The sequence below is a fragment of the Cupressus sempervirens genome, chromosome 8 (genome assembly GCF_028749045.1).
Source record: "Cupressus sempervirens isolate cs-2001-9-10 chromosome 8, ASM2874904v1, whole genome shotgun sequence".
Classification (NCBI taxonomy): domain Eukaryota; kingdom Viridiplantae; phylum Streptophyta; class Pinopsida; order Cupressales; family Cupressaceae; genus Cupressus; species Cupressus sempervirens.
The window spans coordinates 50,363,829-50,371,454 of record NC_143125.1 but is presented as its reverse complement, the minus strand read 5'-3'; the positions used below and the strand labels follow the sequence as shown (position 1 = coordinate 50,371,454).

Here is a 7,626-nt window from a genome sequence, read left to right as displayed (position 1 = left end):
ATATTTTTTAACTAATTTTTTTGACATTTTAACCTAATGTTTTTCTATATTTTAACCTAATGTTTTTCTATATTTTTACCTAATATTTTTCTACACTTTTAACTAATGTTTTTCTACGTTTTTATCTCATGTTTAACTACATTTTTGCTAACAAATTAATTTAAATACCATTCTAAAACAATCTAAAATAATTAAAATAATTTAAACATATTAAAAAATAAACAATTTTAAATATTCCACTCACAAAATAGATAAAAAACAACTACTTTAAGTACAATTAACATCTATTAATCAAATAACACGTTAAAAAACTATTAAAAAGTGGGGAGGAAAAAGCCACTAACTAGTTACAGCCGAAACACTTGACCTGCTCTCCAGGAATCTAGGTGAAAATGATAGCCGCAAGAGGTTTACGACGGTTTTATTGTGCCTTGGGGTTTCGGCTGTAATGGTTCCAACAGAAAGGGTTTCGGTCGGAATGGTACGAGCCACGTAGGTGCGCGGAACCGCCACGTATGTTCGGTCGTAACCATTCCAGCCGAAACTGTTTCGGCCAAAAGCCTTCCGACTGAAATGCTTAAGGATATCACAAAGGGTGACACATGTTTATGCTTCCACCCAGATGGTCTTTTACTTCTTCTACTAATAATTCCATTGTTTTGGTGTTGTCTTTTTCTCATTGACTCTTTCCATAATTCTTAATAGAATTATGAGGATTTTCCACGATTGTTTGCAACCCATACTTTCTAAGTATTAGCATCATTCGTAGTTTCCATCATCAAGTCTCGTAATGATTACCATTTTGAAAGATGAAATATTTTTTTGAAGATATTTTTGTAATTATTTTCAAAAGAAATTGGATCTGATCTTTTTCTTAAATCTACTCTGATACTATGTTAATTTTTTTATCCTAACTCACATTGCCTTCACATGAATTTGCACTAAAGACTATGATATTGTATGTTTGTTGTTTTTTTTCTTCAAACTAGAGTCACAAGGATTTAATACATACATGTGGAGTCATGACCCATCATGGATGTGACTCCATGATGGATGATATCAATGCCAGTTCATATTAACATAACAAGAGCTCTATTCGAGCTCGAGTCCCTGCCTTCTTTTGTGAGGAGAAGAAAGTAAAGTTTTAAAGAAAATAAATTATTGAGAACATAGATTAATGGTGGTTAAAACAAGAGGTTTTTAATTTGAAATATGAGTAAATAGACACATGACCAGAGATTTTTATGTATCAATATGAGAGCAGTAATGTCTATAGATTTAGCTAAGTAGAAGAACCTTGTATTGGGGCAAGGTAAAAATGCTCACCAATCTGAGATTTAAATAAGACTGTGTATTTGTTAGAAGGAAAAATTTAGGAAAATGGTTCCATCATTGTATGTTAAAAATAGTAGAAAGGAGGAAACAAATCAACCATAGAAAGATAAGTGTAACGTACGTGTGCTTAATTGATCTATTTGTAAATTTTAGCTCTTGGCTAGTGTTTCGATCTCATAGAGAATAAGTTGTAGTTTGGATTTAACTAAAAATTCATAGGAAGTTTTATTTGATCCATTGTAGAATAACTTCATTGAAAATATTTTGTGACAACATTGAGTTGATGTATTGTACTCTAAACTGCAAAGTACGAGATCTTGCCAAACCAAAATTGATCAATTCCATAAAGCATATTTGAGCAGTACCATGTTGCAATTAGTATCTAGCATATTGGTGTGGTTTTCCATATTGTTTCAGTTTATGCTAAATGTTCTTTACTATTTGTTGGGACTAATTACACCCAAAAAATGTCCTCCATCTTTTCATGGTGAGTAGCAAAATGGTAGTGGATCTTATCTTCAACATGCCAAAAAGAAATAGTACAAATATTAGGAAAACGAAGGATTGAAATGTTCAAGCCAGAGCACAATTTTTTTTGGGGAGTTCGGAGTAGATTTCTTGTAATGCAAAGATAAATGTTATTTTTATTGGGTCCTGTGACAATTCATTTATGATGTATTAAAATTTTTTGCTCATAAATTCTATAAAGTATTACAATGTTAAGAACAATAAGTTGAAGTACATTTGGTTAAACATTATTGAATACTATATACTATTACATGTGGTTAAAACTACTGATACCCAAAATTAATGCATTTATCTCAATCTTCTACTAGAGAAGCTAGAAAACTAAAAATGGTGGTTTTTCATTCTCATTGTTGTAAATTGTTTCTTGCTCTTGAAATAGAAAAAAATCTCTTTACGTGCTTCACTACAAAGGTACTTCATTTTTCTCAAGGTGATTGGTGTTTGTGAAATTGTCACAATGGAGATTATCGAAATTTATTTGAACTAGCAATATACAAACCCACAGAGACTGGCTAGAGCATTTTAGCATAATGACTACAAGATTTTATCTATGCTAGGATGGCTACTGGGTTCTCCTATCTCCAGAAATCATCTATGAGAATCATTCGGTATGGCAATTTTTAAGTTACGACTAAATGAAAAGGTCGAAATATTAGCATCAATCTAAATGGAAATGTTATGATTAGATTGTTAGTCATTTTGTCTTAGAATCTTTTATCGTCATTTATTTTACAAGATTCTAGTTTTTATGCCCTACTATTTATCTTTTCCACCAGGGAAACATTTTCAGACTCATGTTAGACCATTAATATCCTAAGTATAAATTTAATCATCCAAACCACCCTTGATAATATGAACGAAAAGATTTTGGTTGCAAAAATACAACTATAGTCAAACATAGATCATTAGTTAGCTTTATGTCTGAAACTTTGGCCATTAGTGAGTAAATTTATATCTATCATAAGTGAAGAGAAATTTGCTAATAAAAATTAAGGACATTTCTAGCCTGTTACAAAAGTTAATTTGCATCTTATTCTTCTATTAGGAAAATATAGTCCCAAGTTTCATGCATAGATGGTTGAAAGATGTGAGCATATAAATATCATCAGAATAAAGCATGCCCCTAGAATTGAGTATGAAGCAAACATTTGGGGAGACGTTAAAATGCACATGGAGACACTGTTTTTAAGTAGAAAGGGGCAGAGCATTTAAAAAAAATAAAAATCAAACATTCAAATATGACAAAGATTCATATCACATGCAACTCCTGCTCAAAGGCTCCAACTAGCACTAATGTTTTACAAATATATTGCAAAACCATGCTCCAAGCCAATCATTGTTGCAGTCTACTATAAAGCTTATTCTCAATCTACTATAAAGCTCCAGTCTACCCTCTCCTACACCACAAAAGTAAAGCTACTAGATTACATGGTTGAGAATAAGATTGGGGTTGGAGGCCTGCAACAATCATAGACTCTGCAAGTGAAACAAGATAAATTTAGGCAAAACTTTCAGTGGATTTTGAGCAACGATTAACATTAGAGTCACTCTAATTATCATATGGCTCTCAAATTTTGACAAGAATGAAATGGGATTCTATGGATTGTGTAACTCGACGGAGAAAGCTACCTACAAGTCTTGTGTGAAATTTATAAAAAAAAATGTTCGTTTGACTTAGAAACTCTAATTTACTAATTGAAGTGTTCAAAATAAATCAAATCAAATAAAAACAACATACAATGATCCCCTTCTAGTTTGAACTCAAATCTTAGAAAAATGATATTTGAAGATATAATCTGTTCATACCAAAATTTTCTTCCCTATCCTTGGAAGACATAATTAAATTGATATTGATGAGAAGAGTATTCACAAAGCATGAGGTGGAGATAACAAGGAATGTAAACAACATACTCACAAGTACACTTAGATGCATGGCTGGCACCCTTGGGAAAACTCGTTATCACATGCCTGGGGTCAAATCTCTCAATGTTAGAGATTGATTTTCACAATGGAGAGCCCAACCTATATCTTACCACCCCAATTGAAAAGAGATCAGTTAAAAAAAACTCTACTCTAAAAACAAAATATAGGCATGCATACATGCTAGGGAAAGATAATCTATTTTTGAGACCAGAAATTTGGGTAAAAGTGAATCCAAATAAGGCAACACAAACTCATACAACTCACCTACACATTTGAACCTTTTCGGGGAGCAGAAAGTTGGATGGAAACTTAATACAAAGGAAATAACATAACAGACAAATATAAAATTTCTACAGTTACTCCAAACTTTCTTTTAAAATCTACAGATTTCATTTTCTTTTCTGTGTTTGAGGCATAGAAAAAGGCAAAGGCAAGAAATCCTAATTTATTCCTTCCACCGTGAAAACATTCAATTATTTGTGTGACGGTGACAAATTACACAACCAAATCCTCTTTGATGGTTACCAGAAATTAGGGTAAATTAAAAAATGTGTATGGCGGTAAGTGACAGTTCGCGGGGAGGATAGAAGCATAGATATGTAAAGTGATTGACAGTCTTTGGACTGTACCTGAAGGGGAAAATTTTGATGGCCAAGTAGAAAGCTTGATTCCTACTTCTTTGTCGGCGTTCACCATTCTCAGTTACAGAAAGACATGGACTGCAAAACCAATTTTAAGGATAGAGAAGGTGACAGCGAGTCTTTTCTACTGCGGTACAAGTAAATTGAAGAATAATGCACTGTGCAAACGCTTTAATTAGAACCAGATAATGCCAGTGAAAACCACTGTCAACTTCACCGGGCTTATTAAACAAAATTCCTCTGTAAGCAATTCTACATGTCTTCAGCTGTTACAGACCTGCATTTCTAAAAGTCGCCTTTTGCTATGTAGGCAAATCCACTCTCACATAAAAAATAAGCTTATTAACATGTATATAAAATGCTGCAATTTAGCTGATGCGCGCCAAATGTTTGACCAAATGCGTGAACCAGACGTCTTCTCGTGGAATACCGTAATTTCAGCTTACAGAAGACATGGTTATCCCCAGGAGGTGTTAAGTCTGTTTTACCAAATGCAACAATCAAGTGTCAACCCGGACCAGTTCACCTTTGCCAGCATACTTCCAGCCTGTGCCAAAATAAGAGCTTTGGAACATGGCGTGAAAATTCATCAAATTATAGTGGAAAGCGGATATTTATCAGACGTTGTAGTTGCAAGTGCTTTAATAGATATGTATGCGAAATGCGGAAGCATACACGCAGCACGTGAACTATTTGACAAAATACCTCAGAGAAATGTGATCTCCTGGAATGCTATGCTCGCTGGATATACACAAAATAGTCTTCTTGATAAGGCTTTGGAAATTTTCAAAGATATGCCTGAAAGAGACGTGGTCTCATGGAATACACTGATTGCAGGATACGCACAAAATGGATATGCGGAGAATGCCTTGGAAACTTTTAAAGAAATGCAATTGACAAATGTAAAGCCAGATTCCACAACCTTTGTCAGCGTTCTTCCAGCCTGTGCTAGAATTGGGGATTTAAAACAAGGTATAGACATCCATCAAGCCATAATCGAAACTGGATTTTTATCAGATGTTGCAGTTGCAAGTGCCCTTGTAGATATGTATGCGAAGCGTGGAAGCATACGCATAGCACGTGAATTGTTTGACAAAATGCCTTACAAAAATGTTGTTTCATGGAGTACTATGATTGCAGGATATGTGCAAAATAGTCTTCTTGATGAGGCTTTAAAGCTCTTTGAAGAAATGCCTCACAAGGATGTGGTTTCATGGACTGCACTAATTGCTGGATATGCCCAAAATGGGTTTGCCGAAAAAGCTTTGGAAACTTTTAAACAAATGCAATTGGCAGGTATTAAGCCGGACTCCACAACCCTTGCCAGCATCCTCCCAGTCTGTGCCAAAATGGGAGCTTTAGAACAGGGTATAGATATCCACCACAGCATCATTGGAAGCAAATATTTGTCAGATGTTGCAGTCACAAGTGCCCTGGTAGACATGTATGCAAAATGTGGACGCATGGGCCTAGCACGTGAACTGTTTGACAAGATACCGCAAAAGAATGTGGTCTCATGGACTGCAATGATTGCAGGATACGCACAAAATGGTGTTCTTGATGCAGCTTCAATGCTTTTCAATGAAATGCCTCACAGAGATGTGATCTCTTGGAATGCATTGATTGCTGGATACGTGCAAAATGGGTTTGTTGAAAAGGCCATAGAAACTTTTAAGCAAATGCATTTGACGGGCATAAAGCCAGACTCAAACACCTTTGTCAGCGTCCTTCCCGCCTGTGCCAAGTTGGGTGCCTTAGGACAGGGCATGACTGTCCATCAAAGCATAATTGAAAGTGGATTTTTGTCAAATGTTGTCGTTGCAAGCGCCCTGGTAGACATGTATGCAAAATGTGGCAGTATACACATGGCAAGTGAACTTTTTGACAGAATGACTCAAAAGAGTGTTATTTCTTGGAATATTATGATTGCAGGATATGCACAAAATGGTTTTTGCAAGGATGCTCTAAAACTCTTTGAACTTATGAAGCACTCTGGAACACACCCTAATGATGTAAGCTTCGCTTGTGTTCTATTTGCCTGTGGCAATACAGGTTTAGTGGATGAGGCTTGTAAATACTTTGATGACATGACTGATTCTTACTGTATTTCACCTACAGTCGATCATTATGTGTGCATGAGTGACCTCCTTGGTCGTGCCGGCTATCTTGAGGAGACTCTAAAATTTATCATCAAAATGTCCATTAATCCTGTGGTGGCTGTTTGGACATGTTTGCTCGGTGCCTGTGGAGCATTTAAGAATATAAAATTAGGGATATTTACAGCAACTATTCTTTTTGAGATGGATCCTAACAATGTTGCAACTTATGTTCTTCTGTCAAACATCTATGCAGAAGTGGGCAGGTGGGGTGATGTTCTAATGATAAGGAATTTGATGAGGGACAGAAGAATTAAAAAAATACCTGGATGTAGTTGGGTTGAAGGCCATAAAATGGTACATGCTTTTTGTGTAGGAGAATGATCAAACACCAAGAGATATGAGGTCTATGCAAAATAGAGATATTTTGTCTTGGGAGATGAAGTAAGGTATTTCCCATATTCAAAATATCTACTATGACATGGAGGAAAATGAATTCACTGACACCATATCAGCCTTTGGAACAACTATTGGAGTCAAATTTTTATGACATTGCTCTCAGCATTCAACAGTGAATTGTGTAGATTTAATTTTGTAGTTTTTGAATCAAATTCATTAACTCATGTTTTAGGTTTTAGGAGTAGTGATTTATTAAAAACCATCTCTTAACTCATATTCATTAGTAGTTATCCATAAGAACTCGTCTCTCATGAGAATGAAGGGTACACTTAAATTTTAACACTCATTATATTTAGGTGATGCTCACAGAAGTAAAACATTAGACCTTCCAAGACAACTATTAGAATCATCAAAAACCTTTGACTATGTGATGACTGCTACAATGCATTCAGTTTATCTCCTAGACTATTGCAAGACAAACTGTATGACAGATAAAAACTGCTTCCATCATTTTAAACATGGACAATGATCTTATGTAGATGATTGGTGATGGTAAGAGAAGCTTAGAGCCAGGCTTCCACTAGAAAAAGGTACACCATGTGGTACCTGGCGAGGTAAAGAAGTTGGAACAGATTTTATTTTCAGTTTCTAAATTATTTTTTCATGCGTGAAGGTCTAGACCATTTTCTTGACTCCATAGACTC

At 35.1% G+C, this 7,626-nt stretch overlaps 1 pseudogene across 1 annotated transcript; it reads left to right on the top strand.

Annotated features, from left to right (window-relative positions):
* Positions 1 to 4,203: 4,203 nt before the first annotated feature.
* On the top strand, positions 4,204 to 7,160 carry LOC149541560 (pentatricopeptide repeat-containing protein At2g13600 pseudogene; annotated as a pseudogene). Its single transcript, XR_016355346.1, has one exon. The product of XR_016355346.1 is annotated as a pentatricopeptide repeat-containing protein At2g13600 pseudogene (transcript).
* Positions 7,161 to 7,626: the final 466 nt, after the last annotated feature.